The sequence below is a fragment of the Oncorhynchus kisutch genome, linkage group LG16, assembly GCF_002021735.2.
Source record: "Oncorhynchus kisutch isolate 150728-3 linkage group LG16, Okis_V2, whole genome shotgun sequence".
Taxonomy (NCBI): Eukaryota; Metazoa; Chordata; class Actinopteri; order Salmoniformes; family Salmonidae; genus Oncorhynchus; species Oncorhynchus kisutch.
In genome coordinates this window covers 8,140,048-8,159,612 of record NC_034189.2, presented here as the reverse complement: position 1 = coordinate 8,159,612, position 19,565 = coordinate 8,140,048, and the positions used below count along the sequence as shown (strand labels likewise).

At 50.5% G+C, this 19,565-nt stretch overlaps 1 protein-coding gene across 1 annotated transcript in view; it reads left to right on the top strand.

Annotated features, from left to right (window-relative positions):
- LOC109885693 (transmembrane protein 151A) overlaps window positions 1-19,565 on the top strand; it is a 68,538-nt gene that overhangs the window by 42,326 nt on the left and 6,647 nt on the right. The window lies entirely within an intron of this gene.

Here is a 19,565-nt window from a genome sequence, read left to right as displayed (position 1 = left end):
GTAGAGGAGTGGCTAGGACAGACAAGCCCATACTATTGTAGAGGAGTGGCTAGGACAGGCAAGCCCCATACTATTGTAGAGGAGTGGCTAGGACAGGCAAGCCCCATACTATTGTAGAGGAGTGGCTAGGACAGGCAAGCCCCATACTATTGTGGAGGAGTGGCTAGGACAGGCAAGCCCCATACTATTGTAGAGGAGTGGCTAGGACAGACAAGCCCCATACTATTGTAGAGGAGTGGCTAGGACAGGCAAGCCCCATACTATTGTAGAGGAGTGGCTAGGACAGGCAAGCCCCATACTATTGTAGAGGAGTGGCTAGGACAGGCAAGCCCCATACTATTGTAGAGGAGTGGCTAGGACAGGCAAGCCCCATACTATTGTAGAGGAGTGGCTAGGACAGGCAAGCCCCATACTATTGTAGAGGAGTGGCTAGGACAGGCAAGCCCCATACTATTGTAGAGGAGTGGCTAGGACAGGCATAGCCCCATACTATTGTAGAGGAGTGGCTAGGACAGGCAAGCCCCATACTATTGTAGAGGAGTGGCTAGGACAGGCAAGCCCCATACTATTGTAGAGGAGTGGCTAGGACAGGCAAGCCCCATACTATTGTAGAGGAGTGGCTAGGACAGACAAGCCCCCATACTATTGTAGAGGAGTGGCTAGGACAGACAAGCCCCATACTATTGTAGAGGAGTGGCTAGGACAGGCAAGCCCATACTATTGTAGAGGAGTGGCTAGGACAGACAAGCCCCATACTATTGTAGAGGAGTGGCTAGGACAGACAAGCCCCATACTATTGTAGAGGAGTGGCTAGGACAGGCAAGCCCCATACTATTGTAGAGGAGTGGCTAGGACAGGCAAGCCCCATACTATTGTAGAGGAGTGGCTAGGACAGACAAGCCCCATACTATTGTAGAGGAGTGGCTAGGACAGGCAAGCCCCATACTATTGTAGAGGAGTGGCTAGGACAGACAAGCCCCTACTATTGTAGAGGAGTGGCTAGGACAGGCAAGCCCCATACTATTGTAGAGGAGTGGCTAGGACCGGCAAGCCCCATACTATTGTAGAGGAGTGGCTAGGACAGGCAAGCCCCATACTATTGTAGAGGAGTGGCTAGGACAGGCAAGCCCCATACTATTGTAGAGGAGTGGCTAGGACAGGCAAGCCCCATACTATTGTGGAGGAGTGGCTAGGACAGACAAGCCCCATACTATTGTGGAGGAGTGGCTAGGACAGGCAAGCCCCATACTATTGTGGAGGAGTGGCTAGGACAGACAAGCCCCATACTATTGTGGAGGAGTGGCTAGGACAGGCAAGCCCCATACTATTGTGGAGGAGTGGCTAGGACAGGCAAGCCCCATACTATTGTGGAGGAGTGGCTAGGACAGACAAGCCCCATACTATTGTAGAGGAGTGGCTAGGACAGGCAAGCCCCATACTATTGTAGAGGAGTGGCTAGGACAGGCAAGCCCCATACTATTGTAGAGGAGTGGCTAGGACAGGCAAGCCCCATACTATTGTAGAGGAGTGGCTAGGACAGACAAGCCCCATACTATTGTAGAGGAGTGGCTAGGACAGGCAAGCCCCATACTATTGTAGAGGAGTGGCTAGGACAGACAAGCCCCATACTATTGTGGAGGAGTGGCTAGGACAGGCAAGCCCCATACTATTGTGGAGGAGTGGCTAGGACAGACAAGCCCCATACTATTGTAGAGGAGTGGCTAGGACAGGCAAGCCCCATACTATTGTGGAGGAGTGGCTAGGACAGACAAGCCCCATACTATTGTAGAGGAGTGGCTAGGACAGGCAAGCCCCATACTATTGTAGAGGAGTGGCTAGGACAGGCAAGCCCCATACTATTGTAGAGGAGTGGCTAGGACAGGCAAGCCCCATACTATTGTAGAGGAGTGGCTAGGACAGACAAGCCCCATACTATTGTAGAGGAGTGGCTAGGACAGGCAAGCCCCATACTATTGTAGAGGAGTGGCTAGGACAGACAAGCCCCATACTATTGTAGAGGTGTGGCTAGGACAGGCAAGCCCCATACTATTGTAGAGGAGTGGCTAGGACAGGCAAGCCCCATACTATTGTGGAGGAGTGGCTAGGACAGACAAGCCCCATACTATTGTAGAGGAGTGGCTAGGACAGACAAGCCCCATACTATTGTAGAGGAGTGGCTAGGACAGGCAAGCCCCATACTATTGTGGAGGAGTGGCTAGGACAGGCAAGCCCCATACTATTGTAGAGGAGTGGCTAGGACAGGCAAGCCCCATACTATTGTAGAGGAGTGGCTAGGACAGACAAGCCCCATACTATTGTAGAGGAGTGGCTAGGACAGGCAAGCCCATACTATTGTAGAGGAGTGGCTAGGACAGGCAAGCCCCATACTATTGTAGAGGAGTGGCTAGGACAGGCAAGCCCCATACTATTGTAGAGGAGTGGCTAGGAACAGGCAAGCCCCATACTATTGTAGAGGAGTGGCTAGGACAGACAAGCCCCATACTATTGTAGAGGAGTGGCTAGGACAGGCAAGCCCCATACTATTGTAGAGGAGTGGCTAGGACAGGCCAAGCCCCATACTATTGTAGAGGAGTGGCTAGGCAGGCAAGCCCCATACTATTGTGGAGGAGTGGCTAGGACAGGCAAGCCCCCATACTATTGTAGAGGAGTGGCTAGGACAGACAAGCCCCATACTTATTGTAGAGGAGTGGCTCGGACAGGCAAGCCCCATACTATTGTAGAGGAGTGGCTAGGACAGGCAAGCCCCATTACTATTGTAGAGTGAGTGGCTAGGACAGGCAAGCCCCATACTATTGTAGAGGAGTGGCTAGGACAGGCAAGCCCCATACTATTGTAGAGGAGTGGCTAGGAAAGGCAAGCCCCATACTATTGTAGAGGAGTGGCTAGGACAGGCAAGCCCCATACTATTGTAGAGGAGTGGCTAGGACAGGCAAGCCCCATACTATTGTAGAGGAAGTGGCTAGGACAGGCAAGCCCCATACTATTGTAGAGGAGTGGCTAGGACAGGCAAGCCCCATACTATTGTAGAGGAGTGGCTAGGACAGGCAAGCCCCATACTATTGTAGAGGAGTGGCTAGGACAGACCAGCCCATACTATTGTAGAGGAGTGGCTAGGACAGACAAGCCCCATACTATTGTAGAGGAGTGGCTAGGACAGGCAAGCCCCATACTATTGTAGAGGAGTGGCTAGGACAGACAAAGCCCCATACTATTGTAGAGGAGTGAGCTAGGACAGACAAGCCCATACTATTGTAGAGGAGTGGCTAGGACAGGCAACCCCATACTATTGTAGAGGAGTGGCTAGACAGGCAAGCCCATACTATTGTAGAGGAGTGGCTAGGACAGACAAGCCCCATACTATTGTAGAGGAGTGGCTAGGACAGGCAAGCCCCATACTATTGTAGAGGAGTGGCTAGGACAGACAAGCCCCATACTATTGTAGAGGAGTGGCTAGGACAGGCAAGCCCCCTACTACTATTGTAGAGGAGTGGCTAGGACAGGCAAGCCCCATACTATTGTAGAGGAGTGGCTAGGACAGGCAAGCCCCATACTATTGTAGAGGAGTGGCTAGGACAGGCAAGCCCCATACTATTGTAGAGGAGTGGCTTAGGGACAGGCAAGCCCCCATACTATTGTGGGAGGAGTGGCTAGGACAGGACAAGCCCATACTATTGTGGAGGAGTGGCTAGGACAGGCAAGCCCCATACTATTGTGGAGGAGTGGCTAGGACAGACAAGCCCCATACTATTGTGGAGGAGTGGCTAGGACAGGCAAGCCCCATACTATTGTGGAGGAGTGGCTAGGACAGGCAAGCCCCATACTATTGTGGAGGAGTGGCTAGGACAGACAAGCCCAATACTATTGTAGAGGAGTGCTAGGACAGGCAAGCCCCATACTATTGTAGAGGAGTGGCTAGGACAGGCAAGCCCCATACTATTGTAGAGGAGTGGCTAGGACAGGCAAGCCCCATACTATTGTAGAGGAGTGGCTAGGACAGACAAGCCCCATACTATTGTAGAGGAGTGGCTAGGACAGGCAAGCCCCATACTATTGTAGAGGAGTGGCTAGGACAGACAAGCCCCATACTATTGTGGAGGAGTGGCTAGGACAGGCAAGCCCCATACTATTGTGGAGGAGTGGCTAGGACAGACAAGCCCCATACTATTGTAGAGGAGTGGCTAGGACAGGCAAGCCCCATACTATTGTAGAGGAGTGGCTAGGACAGGCAAGCCCCATACTATTGTAGAGGAGTGGCTAGGACAGGCAAGCCCCATACTATTGTAGAGGAGTGGCTAGGACAGGCAAGCCCCATACTATTGTAGAGGAGTGGCTAGACAGACAAGCCCCATACTATTGTAGAGGAGTGGCTAGGACAGACAAGCCCCATACTATTGTGGAGGAGTGGCTAGGACAGGCAAGCCCCATACTATTGTAGAGGAGTGGCTAGGACAGGCAAGCCCCATACTATTGTAGAGGAGTGGCTAGGACAGGCAAGCCCCATACTATTGTAGAGGAGTGGCTAGGACAGACAAGCCCCATACTATTGTAGAGGAGTGGCTAGGACAGACAAGCCCCATACTATTGTAGAGGAGTGCTAGACAGACAAGCCCCATACTATTGTAGAGGAGTGGCTAGGACAGGCAAGCCCCATACTATTGTAGAGGAGTGGCTAGGACAGACAAGCCCCATACTATTGTGGAGGAGTGGCTAGGACAGGCAAGCCCCATACTATTGTGGAGGAGTGGCTAGGACAGACAAGCCCCATACTATTGTAGAGGAGTGGCTAGGGACAGGCAAGCCCCATACTATTGTGGAGGAGTGGCTAGGACAGACAAGCCCCATACTATTGTAGAGGAGTGGCTAGGACAGGCAAGCCCCATACTATTGTAGAGGAGTGGCTAGGGACAGGCAAGCCCCATACTATTGTAGAGGAGTGGCTAGGACAGGCAAGCCCCATACTATTGTAGAGGAGTGGCTGGACAGACAAGCCCCATACTATTGTAGAGGAGTGGCTAGGACAGGCAAGCCCCATACTATTGTAGAGGAGTGGCTAGGACAGACAAGCCCCATACTATTGTAGAGGTGTGGCTAGGACAGGCAAGCCCCATACTATTGTAGAGGAGTGGCTAGGACAGGCAAGCCCCATACTATTGTGGAGGAGTGGCTAGGACAGACAAGCCCCATACGATTGTAGAGGAGTGCTAGGACAGACAAGCCCCATACTATTGTAGAGGAGTGGCTAGGACAGGCAAGCCCCATACTATTGTGGAGGAGTGGCTAGGACAGGCAAGCCCCATACTATTGTAGAGGAGTGGCTAGGACAGGCAAGCCCCATACTATTGTAGAGGAGTGGCTAGGACAGACAAGCCCCATACTATTGTAGAGGAGTGCTAGGACAGGCAAGCCCCATACTATTGTAGAGGAGTGGCTAGGACAGGCAAGCCCCATACTATTGTAGAGGAGTGGCTAGGACAGGCAAGCCCCATACTATTGTAGAGGAGTGGCTAGGACAGGCAAGCCCCATACTATTGTAGAGGAGTGGCTAGGACAGACAAGCCCCATACTATTGTAGAGGAGTGGCTAGGACAGGCAAGCCCCATACTATTGTAGAGGAGTGGCTAGGACAGGCAAGCCCCATACTATTGTAGAGGAGTGGCTAGGACAGGCAAGCCCCATACTATTGTGGAGGAGTGGCTAGGGACAGGCAAGCCCCATACTATTGTAGAGGAGTGGCTAGGACAGACAAGCCCCATACTATTGTAGAGGAGTGGCTAGGACAGGCAAGCCCCATACTATTGTAGAGGAGTGGCTAGGACAGGCAAGCCCCATACTATTGTAGAGGAGTGGCTAGGACAGGCAAGCCCCATACTATTGTAGAGGAGTGGCTAGGACAGGCAAGCCCCATACTATTGTAGAGGAGTGGCTAGGACAGGCAAGCCCCATACTATTGTAGAGGAGTGGCTAGGACAGGCAAGCCCCATACTATTGTAGAGGAGTGGCTAGGACAGGCAAGCCCCATACTATTGTAGAGGAGTGGCTAGGACAGGCAAGCCCCATACTATTGTAGAGGAGTGGCTAGGACAGGCAAGCCCCATACTATTGTAGAGGAGTGGCTAGGACAGGCAAGCCCCATACTATTGTAGAGGAGTGGCTAGGACAGACAAGCCCCATACTATTGTAGAGGAGTGGCTAGGACAGACAAGCCCCCATACTATTGTAGAGGAGTGGCTAGGACAGGCAAGCCCCATACTATTGTAGAGGAGTGGCTAGGACAGACAAAGCCCCATACTATTGTAGAGGAGTGGCTAGGACAGACAAGCCCCATACTATTGTAGAGGAGTGGCTAGGACAGGCAAGCACTATTGTAGAGGAGTGGCTAGGACAGGCAAGCCCCATACTATTTGTAGAGGAGTGGCTAGGACAGACAAGCCCCATACTATTGTAGAGGAGTGGCTAGGACAGGCAAGCCCCATACTAGTGTAGAGGAGTGGCTAGGACAGACAAGCCCATATATTGTAGAGGAGTGGCTAGGACAGGCAAGCCCCATACTATTGTAGAGGAGTGGCTAGGGACAGGCAAGCCCCATACTATTGTAGAGGAGTGGCTAGGACAGGCAAGCCCCATACTATTGTAGAGGAGTGGCTAGGACAGGCAAGCCCCATACTATTGTAGAGGAGTGGCTAGGACAGGCAAGCCCCATACTATGTGGGAGGTGGCTAGGACAGACAAGCCCCCATATATTGTGGAGGAGTGGCTAGGACAGGCAAGCCCCATACTATTGTGGAGGAGTGGCTAGGACAGACAAGCCCAATACTATTGTGGAGGAGTGGCTAGGACAGGCAAGCCCCATACTATTGTGGAGGAGTGGCTAGGACAGGCAAGCCCCATACTATTGTGGAGGAGTGGCTAGGACAGACAAGCCCCATACTATTGTAGAGGAGTGGCTAGGACAGCAAAGCCCCATACTATTGTAGAGGAGTGGCTAGGACAGGCAAGCCCATACTATTGTAGAGGAGTGGTAGGACAGGCAAGCCCCATACTATTGTAGAGGAGTGGCTAGGACAGACAAGCCCCATACTATTGTGGAGGAGTGGCTAGGACAGGCAAGCCCCATACTCTGTGGAGGAGTGGCTAGGACAGACAAGCCCATACTATTGTAGAGGAGTGGCTAGGACAGGCAAGCCCCATACTATTGTGGAGGCGTGGCTAGGACAGACAAGCCCCATACTATTGTAGAGGAGTGGCTAGGACAGGCAAAGCCCCAATACTATTGTAGAGGAGTGGCTAGGACAGGCAAGCCCCATACTATTGTAGAGGAGTGGCTAGGACAGGCAAGCCCCATACTATTGTAGAGGAAGTGGCTAGGACAGACAAGCCCCATACTATTGTAGGAGAGTGGCTAGGACAGGCAAGCCCATTACTATTGTAGAGGAGTGGCTAGAACAGACAAGCCCCATACTATTGTAGAGTGTGGCTAGGACAGGCAAGCCCCCATACTATTGTAGAGGAGTGGCTAGGACAGGCAAGCCCCATACTATTGTGGAGGAGTGGCTAGGACAGACAAGCCCCATACTATTGTAGAGGAGTGGCTAGGACAGACAAGCCCCATACTATTGTAGAGGAGTGGCTAGGACAGGCAAGCCCCATACTATTGTGGAGGAGTGGCTAGGACAGGCAAGCCCCATACTATTGTAGAGGAGTGGCTAGGACAGGCAAGCCCCATACTATTGTAGAGGAGTGGCTAGGACAGACAAGCCCCATACTATTGTAGAGGAGTGGCTAGGACAGACAAGCCCCATACTATTGTAGAGGAGTGGCTAGGACAGACAAGCCCCATACTATTGTGGAGGAGTGGCTAGGACAGGCAAGCCCCATACTATTGTAGAGGAGTGGCTAGGACAGGCAAGCCCCATACTATTGTAGAGGAGTGGCTAGGACAGGCAAGCCCCATACTATTGTAGAGGAGTGGCTAGGACAGACAAGCCCCATACTATTGTAGAGGAGTGGCTAGGACAGGCAAGCCCCATACTATTGTAGAGGAGTGGCTAGGACAGACAAGCCCCATACTATCTAGAGGAGTGGCTAGGACAGGCAAGCCCCATACTATTGTAGAGGAGTGGCTAGGACAGGCAAGCCCCATACTATTGTGGAGGAGTGGCTAGGACAGACAAGCCCCATACTATTGTAGAGGAGTGGCTAGGGCAGACAAGCCCCCATACTATTGTAGAGGAGTGGCTAGGACAGACAAGCCCCATACTATTGTGGAGGAGTGGCTAGGACAGGCAAGCCCCATACTATTGTAGAGGAGTGGCTAGGACAGGCAAGCCCATACTATTGTAGAGGAGTGGCTAGGACAGACAAGCCCCATACTATTGTAGAGGAGTGGCTAGGACAGGCAAGCCCCATACTATTGTAGAGGAGTGGCTAGGACAGGCAAGCCCCATACTATTGTAGAGGAGTGGCTAGGACAGACAAGCCCCATACTATTGTAGAGGAGTGGCTAGGGACAGGCAAGCCCCATACTATTGTAGAGGAGTGGCTAGGACAGACAAGCCCATACTATTGTAGAGGAGTGGCTAGGACAGGCAAGCCCCATACTATTGTAGAGGAGTGGCTAGGACAGGCAAGCCCCATACTATTGTGGAGGAGTGGCTAGGACAGGACAAGCCCCATACTATTGTGAGGAGTGGCTAGGACATGCAAGCCCCATACTATTGTGGAGGAGTGGCTAGGCAAGGCAAGCCCCCATACTATTGTAGAGGAGTGGCTAGGACAGGCAAGCCCCATACTATTGTAGAGGAGTGGCTAGGACAGACAGCCCATACTATTGTAGAGGAGTGGCTAGGACAGACAAGCCCCATACTATTGTAGAGGAGTGGCTAGGACAGACAAGCCCCATACTATTGAGAGTGGGACGGCAAAGCCCCCTAGCAAGCCCCAACATTGAGAGGAGTGGCTAGGACAGGCAAGCCCCATACTATTGTAGAGGAGTGGCTAGGACAGGACAAGCCCCATACTATTGTAGAGGAGTGGCTAGGGACAGACAAGCCCCATACTATTGTAGAGGAGTGGCTAGGACAGGCAAGCCCCATACTATTGTAGAGGAGTGGCTAGTACAGGCAATCCCCATACTATTGTAGAGGAGTGGCTAGGACAGACAAGCCCCATACTATTGTAGAGGAGTGGCTAGGACAGGCAAGCCCCATACTATTGTAGAGGAGTGGCTAGGACAGGCAAGCCCCATACTATTGTAGAGGAGTGGCTAGTACAGGCAAGCCCCATATATTGTAGAGGAGTGACTAGGTACAGGCAAGCCCCATACTATGTAGAGGAGTGGACTGGGACAGGCAAGCCCCATACTATTGTAGAGGAGTGGCTAGGACAGACAAGCCCCATACTATTGTAGGAGGAGTGGCTAGGACAGACAAGCCCCATACTATTGTAGGAGGAGTGGCTAGGACAGGAAGCCCCATACATTGTAGAGGAGTGGCTAGGACAGGCAAGCCCCATACTATTGTATAGGAGTGGCTAGGACAGGACAGCCCCATACTATGGTAGAGAGTGGCTAGGACAGCAAGCCCCATACTATTGTAGAGGAGTGGCTAGGACAGGCAAGCCTCCCATACTATTGTAGAGGAGTGGCTAGGTACAGGCAATCCCCATACTATTGTAGAGGAGTGGCTAGGACAGACAAGCCCCCATACTATGTAGAGGAGTGGCTAGGACAGGCAAGCCCCATACTATTGTAGAGGAGTGGCTAGGACAGACAAGCCCCCATACTATTGTGGAGGAGTGCTAGGACAGGCAAGCCCCATACTATTGTGAGAGTTGCTAGGACAGGCAGCCCCATACTATTGTAGAGGAGTGGCTAGGACAGGCAAGCCCATACTATTGTATGAGGAGGTGGCTAGACAGACAAGCCCCATACTATTGTGAGGAGTGGCTAGGACAGACAAGCCCATACTATTGTAGAGGAGTGGCTAGGACAGACAAGCCCCATACTATTGTGGAGGAGTGGCTAGGACAGGCAAGCCCCCATACTATTGTAGAGGAGTGGCTAGGACAGCAAGCCCCATACTATTGTAGAGGAGTGGCTAGGACAGGCAAGCCCCATACTATTGTAGAGGAGTGGCTAGGACAGACAAGCCCCATACTATTTAGAGGAGTGGCTAGGACAGACAAGCCCCATACTATTGTAGAGGAGTGGCTAGGACAGACAAGCCCCATACTATTGTGGAGGAGTGGCTAGGACAGGCAAGCCCCATACTATTGTAGAGGAGTGGCTAGGACAGGCAAGCCACCATACTATTGTAGAGGAGTGGCTTAGGACAGGCAAGCCCCATACTATTGTAGAGGAGTGGCTAGGACAGACAAGCCCCATACTATTGTAGAGGAGTGGCTAGGACAGACAAGCCCCATACTATTGTAGAGGAGTGTGCTAGGACAGCAAGCCCCATACTATTGGGTAGAGGAGTGGCTAGTGAAGGGAAAGACAGGCATCCCATGAACTATTGTAGAGGAGTGGCTAGGACAGACAAGCACATACTATTGTAGAGGAGTTGGCTAGGACAGCGCAAGGCCCCATACTATTGTAGAAGGATTGGCTAGGGACAGGCAAGCCAATACTATTGTAGAGGAGTGGCTAGTACACAAGGCAAGCGCCCATACGATTGTAAGAGGAGGTGGCTGGGACAAAGGGCAAAGCCCCATACTATTGTAGAGGAGTGGCATAGGGACAGACATCGCCCATACTATTGTAGAGGAGTGGTCTAGGACAGACAAGCCCCATACTATTGTGGAGGAGTAGGCTAGGACAGACAAAGCCCCATACTATTGTAGAGGAGGGCGTAGGACAGACAAGCCCCATACTTATTGTAAGAGGAAGTGGGGCTAGTACAGGCAAGCCCCATACTATTGTAGAGGAGTGGCTAGACAGACAAGCCCCATACTATTGTGAGGAGTGGCTAGGACAGCAAAGCCCCATACTATGTAGAGGAGTGGCTAGGACAGGCAAGCCCCATACTATTGTAGAGGAGTGGCTAGGACAGGCAAGCCCATACTATTGTAGAGGAGTGGCTAGGACAGACAAGCCCCATACTATTGTAGAGGAGTGGCTAGGACAGGCAAGCCCCATACTATTGTAGAGGAGTGGCTAGGACAGGCAAGCCCCATACTATTGTAGAGGAGTGGCTAGTACAGGCAAGCCCCATACTATTGTAGAGGAGTGGCTAGGACAGACAAGCCCCATACTATTGTAGAGGAGTGGCTAGGACAGGCAAGCCCCATACTATTGTGGAGGAGTGGCTAGGACAGGCAAGCCCCATACTATTGTAGAGGAGTGGCTAGGACAGGCAAGCCCCATACTATTGTAGAGGAGTGGCTAGGACAGACAAGCCCCATACTATTGTAGAGGAGTGGCTAGGACAGACAAGCCCCATACTATTGTAGAGGAGTGGCTAGGACAGACAAGCCCCATACTATTGTGGAGGAGTGGCTAGGACAGGCAAGCCCCATACTATTGTAGAGGAAGTGGCTAGGGACAGGCAAGCCCCATACTATTGTAGAGGAGTGGCTAGGACAGGCAAGCCCCCTACTATTTGTAGAGGAGTGGCTAGGACAGACAAGCCCCATACTATTGTAGAGGAGTGGCTAGGACAGGCAAGCCCCATACTATTGTAGAGGAGTGGCTAGGACAGGCAAGCCCCATACTATTGTAGAGGAGTGGCTAGGACAGGCAAGCCCCATACTATTGTAGAGGAGTGGCTAGGACAGGCAAGCCCCATACTATTGTAGAGGAGTGGCTAGGACAGACAAGCCCCATACTATTGTAGAGGAGTGGCTAGGACAGGCAAGCCCCATACTATTGTAGAGGAGTGGCTAGGACAAGGCAAGCCCCATACTATTGTAGAGGAGTGGGCTAGGACAGACAAGCCCCATACTATTGTAGAGGAGTGGCTAGGACAGGCAAGCCCCATACTATTGTAGAGGAGTGGCTAGGACAGACACGCCCATACTATTGTAGAGGAGTGGCTAGGACAGGCAAGCCCCATACTATTGTAGAGGAGTGTGCTAGGACAGGCAAGCCCCATACTATTGTGGAGGAGTGGCTAGGACAGACAAGCCCATACTATTGTAGAGGAGTGGCTAGGACAGGCAAGCCCCATACTATTGTAGAGGAGTGGCTAGGACAGACAAGCCCCATACTATTGTAGAGGAGTGGCTAGGACAGGCAAGCCCCATACTATTGTAGAGGAGTGGCTAGGACAGACAAGCCCCATACTATTGTAGAGGAGTGGCTAGGACAGGCAAGCCCCATACTATTGTAGAGGAGTGGCTAGGACAGGCAAGCCCCATACTATTGTAGAGGAGTGGCTAGGACAGACAAGCCCCATACTATTGTAGAGGAGTGGCTAGGACAGACAAGCCCCATACTATTGTAGAGGAGTGGCTAGGACAGACAAGCCCCATACTATTGTAGAGGAGTGGCTAGGACAGACAAGCCCCATACTATTGTAGAGGAGTGGCTAGGACAGGCAAGCCCCATACTATTGTAGAGGAGTGGCTAGGACAGGCAAGCCCCATACTATTGTGGAGGAGTGGCTAGGACAGACAAGCCCCATACTATTGTAGAGGGAGTGGCTAGGACAGGCAAGCCCCATACTATTGTAGAGGAGTGGCTAGGACAGACAAGCCCCATACTATTGTAGAGGAGTGGCTAGGACAGGCAAGCCCCATACTATTGTAGAGGAGTGGCTAGGACAGACAAGCCCCATACTATTGTAGAGGAGTGGCTAGGACAGGCAAGCCCCATACTATTGTAGAGGAGTGGCTAGGACAGGCAAGCCCCATACTATTGTAGAGGAGTGGCTAGGACAGACAAGCCCCATACTATTGTAGAGGAGTGGCTAGGACAGACAAGCCCCATACTATTGTAGAGGAGTGGCTAGGACAGACAAGCCCCATACTATTGTAGAGGAGTGGCTAGGACAGACAAGCCCCATACTATTGTAGAGAGTGGCTAGGACAGGCAAGCCCCATACTATTGTAGAGGAGTGGCTAGGACAGGCAAGCCCCATACTATTGTAGAGGAGTGGCTAGGACAGGCAAGCCCCATACTATTGTAGAGGAGTGGCTAGGACAGGCAAGCCCCATACTATTGTAGAGGAGTGGCTAGGACAGACAAGCCCCATACTATTGTGGAGGACTTCATTCTTCCTGCTGCTGTGGATATGGCTGGGGGAATGCTGGGGGAAAAGGCCCCAAAAACTATATCAAACAACACTGTTTCACAACGCATCAGTGACATGGCAGGAGATGTTTTGAAACAATTACAGCAAACAAGCAGTGAATTCTGTGTTACAGCTGGATGAGTCAGACGTGGTGGGCCTGGCACAGCTCCTGGTACATGTCTGTTACAGCTGGATGAGTCAGACGTGGTGGGCCTGGCACAGCTCCTGGTATATGTCTGTTACAGCTGGATGAGTCAACAGACGTGGTGGGCCTGGCACAGCTCCTGGTACATGCCTGTTACAGCTGGATGAGTCAGACGTGGTGGGCCTGGCACAGCTCCTGGTACATGTCTGTTACAGCTGGATGAGTCAGACGTGGTGGGCCTGGCACAGCTCCTGGTATATGTCTGTTACAGCTGGATGAGTCAACAGACGTGGTGGGCCTGACACAGCTCCTGGTATATGTCTGTTACAGCTGGATGAGTCAACAGACGTGGCCTGGCACAGCTCCTGGTATATGTCTGTTACAGCTGGATGAGTCAGACGTGGCCTGGCACAGCTCCTGGTATATGTCTGTTACAGCTGGATGAGTCAACAGACGTGGTGGGCCTGGCACAGCTCCTGGTATATGTCTGTTACAGCTGGATGAGTCAGACGTGGTGGGCCTGGCACAGCTCCTGGTACATGTCTGTTACAGCTGGATGAGTCAGACGTGGTGGGCCTGGCACAGCTCCTGGTACATGTCTGTTACAGCTGTATGATTCAGACGTGGTGGGCCTGGCACAGCTCCTGGTACATGTCTGTTACAGCTGGATGAGTCAACAGACGTGGTGGGCCTGGCACAGCTCCTGGTACATGTCTGTTAAAGCTGGATGAGTCAACAGACGTGGTGGGCCTGGCACAGCTCCTGGTATATGTCTGTTACAGCTGGATGAGTCAACAGACGTGGCCTGGCACAGCTCCTGGTATATGTCTGTTACAGCTGGATGAGTCAACAGACGTGGCCTGGCACAGCTCCTGGTACATGTCTGTTACAGCTGGATGAGTCAACAGACGTGGTGGGCCTGGCACAGCTCCTGGTATATGTCTGTTACAGCTGGATGAGTCAACAGACGTGGTGGGCCTGACACAGCTCCTGGTATATGTCTGTTACAGCTGGATGAGTCAACAGACGTGGCCTGGCACAGCTCCTGGTATATGTCTGTTACAGCTGGATGAGTCAGACGTGGCCTGGCACAGCTCCTGGTATATGTCTGTTACAGCTGGATGAGTCAACAGACGTGGTGGGCCTGGCACAGCTCCTGATATATGTCTGTTACAGCTGGATGAGTCAGACGTGGTGGGCCTGGCACAGCTCCTGGTACATGTCTGTTACAGCTGGATGAGTCAGACGTGGTGGGCCTGGCACAGCTCCTGGTACATGTCTGTTACAGCTGGATGATTCAGACGTGGTGGGCCTGGCACCGCTCCTGGTACATGTCTGTTACAGCTGGATGAGTCAACAGACGTGGTGGGCCTGGCACAGCTCCTGGTACATGTCTGTTACAGCTGGATGAGTCAACAGACGTGGTGGGCCTGGCACAGCTCCTGGTATATGTCTGTTACAGCTGGATGAGTCAACAGACGTGGTGGGCCTGGCACAGCTCCTGGTACATGCCTGTTACAGCTGGATGAGTCAACAGACGTGGTGGGCCTGGCACAGCTCCTGGTATATGTCTGTTACAGCTGGATGAGTCAACAGACGTGGTGGGCCTGGCACAGCTCCTGGTATATGTCTGTTACGTTTATGGGAGAGTCAATTAAGGAAAACATACTCTTCTGCAAACCAGGGCAACAGGATAACAGGAGAGGTTATGTTTAAAGTAATGGACAGTTTTGTGACATCAAATGGACTTTAGTGGTCTAGATGTGTTGGTGTCTGTACTGATGGTTTGAGTTTGAGTTTATTTTTATTTTTACAGGGACAGTGCACATTAATCAACATTTCAGTAAAAGTGCCGGTTTTAGCCAACCGGCTAATTTTCAACCGCAGTCCCTGGGCAGGTTATTAAAAACAATTACAATATAGACAATAGCAACATAGAACAAGCAAGACATAGCATACAGACAGAGCAACATAGGACAAGCAAGACGTAGCATACAGACAGAGCAGCATAAAACAAAAAGCAGCAAGACAAAATTCATAAAAGCAACAAAGTGTTTCCACACCTCACAAGCTACAGACAACAGACAACATGGAGAGGCAACACACAGCTAGGGACCATGTTCACAAATCTGATTGACCTTTAGCCATGTCTTCAAGCATTTTGTGAAAGTGTGATATGTGGTGCAGTTATGTGTGTCTGATGGCGGTGTATTCCAGACATGGGAAGCTCTCACAGAGAATGCAGATTTACTAAAGGTGCTTTTCCTTAGGGGAACTATACAGTCACCTCTCATGGTAGACCTTGTGGATCTGCTGACATATGTTTGGGTTTTCTGTTTAACAAAAATACTGAGTGGAGGGGGAGCCAGGCCATTTAGGATCTTGAATACAAGATCGATGCGTCGGTGTATTGCACAAGATTTTCCCAACTCAGGAGCTCATGCTTTCTAAGGATGTGACAATGATGATGGCTATTGGGCTTCCTATCAAGCGCTTTGAGAGCCTGTTTGTAGACAGACTGAATAGGTTTTAATGTTGTACAGCAAGCTTGGGCCCAACTAGTCAAGCAGTATGTTAAGTGGGGGAGTATCATAGATTTGAAGTACAGTTTTGCTACCGCTGTAGTCAAACAATTTCGTATAAATCGGAAATTAGCTAGGTTGAATTTGGTTATTTGAATTACCTTTTTCACATGCTTTTTAAAAGAGAGGTTGGAATCAAGTATGATGCCAAGGTACTTAAAATCGGATACCACCTGGAGCTTCTCCCCTGACACATAGACATCTGGCTCAGTAGCATCTGTTGACCTCTTTGTGAAGAACATGCAAACAGTTTTTTTCACATGGTGCAAAAGCCATGACAGGGAGACATAGTGGAGTGGTAACGTGGTGCAAGCAGTTGCTCCCGACGCCACTTGGGAACACTGCAGCATCCACCGAGAGGTTCTTGGGTACACTGCAGCATCCACCGAGAAGCTCTTGGGTACACTGCAGCATCCACCGAGAGGCTCTTGGGTACACTGCAGCATCCACCGAGAGGCTCTTGGGTACACTGCAGCATCCACCGAGAGGCTCTTGGGTACACTGCAGCATCCACCGAGAGGCTCTTGGGTACACTGCAGCATCCACCGAGAGGCTCTTGGGTACACTGCAGCATCCACCGAGAGGCTCTTGGGTACACTGCAGCATCCACCGAGAGGCTCTTGGGTACACTGCAGCATCCACCGAGAGGCTCTTGGGTACACTGCAGCATCCACCGAGAGGCTCTTGGGTACACTGCAGCATCCACCGAGAGGCTCTTGGGTACACTGCAGCATCCACCGAGAGGCTCTTGGGTACACTGCAGCATCCACCGAGAGCTCTTGGGTACACTGCAGCATCCCGAGGCTCTTGGGTACACTGCAGCATCCACCGAGAGGCTCTTGGGTACACTGCAGCATCCACCGAGAGGCTCTTGGGTACACTGCAGCATCCACCGAGAGGCTCTTGGGTACACTGCAGCATCCACCGAGAGGCTCTTGCTGCCAAAGGAATGCCTGACAGGTTGAAAGACGTTCTGGACACTACAGTGAAAATGGTTAACTTTGTTAAAGCAAGGCCCCTGAACTCTTGTGTATTTTCTTTACTGACCATAATTTTCACTTGTCTGACCGCTTGCATGATGATGAGTTTCTCACACGACTGGCCAATCTGGGTGATGTTTTTTTCTCGCCTGAATGATCTGAATCTAGGATTACAGGGCGTCTCTACAACTATATTGAATGTGCGGGACAAAATTCAGGCTGTGATTAAGAAGTTGTAGCTCTTCACTGTCTGCATCAACAAGGACAACACACAGGTCTTTCCATCATTGTATGATTTATTTTGCAAATGAACTCCAGCTTAAGGACAATGTCAAATGTGATACAAGGAAGCACCTGAGTGAGCTGGGTGGAAATTATGCAGGTACTTTCCCGAAACAGGCGACACAAACAACTGGATTTGTTATCCCTTTCATGCCTTGCCTCCAGTCCACTTACCGATCTGAACAAGAGAGCCTAATCGAAATGGCAACAAGCGGTTCTGTGAAAATGTAATTTAATCAGAAGCCACTGCCAGATTTCTGCATAGGGTTCGCTCAGAGTATCCTGTCTTGGCAAATCTTGCTGTTAAAACACTGATGCCCTTTGCAACCACGTACCTATGTGAGAGAGGATTCTCGGCCCTCACGACCATGAACACTAGATACAGGCACAGACTGGGTGTGGAAAATGATTTAAGACTGAGACTTTCTCCAATACAACCCAACATTGCAGAGTTATGTGCATCCTTTCAAACACACCCTTCTCATTAATCTGTGGTGAGTTATTCACAACTTTTGATGAACAAATAAAGTTTTCTATGTAAGATGGTTAAATAAAGAGCAAAATTATTGATCATTATTATATTATTATTTGTGCCCAGGTCCTATAAAAGCTCTTTGTCACTTCCCATGAGCCGGATTGTGACAAAAACTGACACTGATTCTTCTGTTTAATAAATGTATCGTATAGTGTGTGTGTGGCAGGCTTACAATGATGGCAAAAAAACAACATTTGAGAGTGCGCTGACCCTGGTGCTAGAGGGGGTACAGCTGGAGGTTGAATGTTTGAAGGGGTACGGGACTATAACAAGTTTGGGAAGTTTGGTGTATTACACCATTATCGTTGTATATTGCACCCTTACTGTTGCGTGTCGCAACATTATTGTTGTTGTATCACAGCATTATCATTGTGTATTACAGCATTATCGTTGTGTTGCACCCTTACTGTTGTGTGTCGCAACATTGTCGTTGTTCTATCACAGCACTATCGTTGTATATTGCACCCGTACTGTTGTGTGTCGCAACATTATAGTTGTTGTATCACAGCATTATCGTTGTATGTTGCACCTTATCGTTGTTGTATCACAGCATTATCGTTGTATATTACACTCGTGCTGTTGTGTGTCACAACATTATCGTTGTTACATCGCAGCATTATCGTTGTATATTGCACCCTTGCTGTTGTGTGTCACAACATTATCGTTGTTATATCACAGCATTATTGTTGTATATTGCACCCTTGCTGTTGTGTGTCACAACATTATCGTTGTTATATCACAGCATTATCGTTGTATATTGCACCCTTACTGTTGTGTGTCGCAACATTATCGTTGTGTATTGCCCATTCTTATGTATTACACCATTATCGTTGTTTGTGGTACCGTTTCCGTTGTGTATTACACCATTATCGTTGTGTGTTGGACCATTATCGTTGTGTGTTGGACCATTATCGTTGTTTATGATACCGTTACCGTTGTGTATTACACCATTATCGCTGTGTGTTGGACCATTATCGTTGTGTGTTGGACCATTATCGTTGTTTATGGTACCGTTACCGTTGTGTATTACACCATTATCGTTGTGTGTTGGACCATTATCGTTGTGTGTTGTACCATTGTCGTTGTGTATTGCAGCTTCTCTGTCCCGCCTTCTTCCTTCCTCTCTCCCTCCAATAGCAACAGTGCCTGGTCATAACTTTCCTCAATATGAACTCTCTCTCTCTTCTCCCTCCCTTCCTCGTCTGTCTGTCTGTCTGTCTGTCTCTCCTCTGTGTCTGTCTGTCTGTCCTCTGTTTCTGTCTGTCTGTCCTCTGTGTCTGTCTGTCCTCTGTTTCTGTCTGTCTGTCTGTCTGTCTGTCTGTCTGTCCTCTGTTTCTGTCTGTCTGTCCTCTGTTTCTGTCTGTCTGTCTGTCCTCTGTGTCTGTCTGTCTGCCTGTCTGTCTCTCCTCTGTCTGTCTGTCTGTCTGTCTGTCTGTCTGTCTGTCTGTCTGTCTGTCTGTCTGTCTGTCTGTCTGTCTGTCTGTCTGTCTGTCTGCCTGCCTGCCTGCCTGCCTGTCTGTCTGTCTGTCTGTCTGTCTGTCTCTCCTCTGTCTGTCTGTCTGTCTGTCTCTCCTCTGTCTGTCTGTCTGTCTGTCTGTCTGTCTGTCTGTCTGTCTGTCTGTCTTCTGTTTCTGTCTGTCTCTCCTCTGTCTGTCTCTCCTCTGTCTGTCTGTCTGTCTGTCTGTCTGTCTGTCTGTCTGTCTGTCTGTCTGTCTGTCTGTCTGTCTGTCTGTCTGCCTGCCTGCCTGTCTGTCTGTCTGTCTGTCTGTCTGTCTGTCTCTCCTCTGTCTG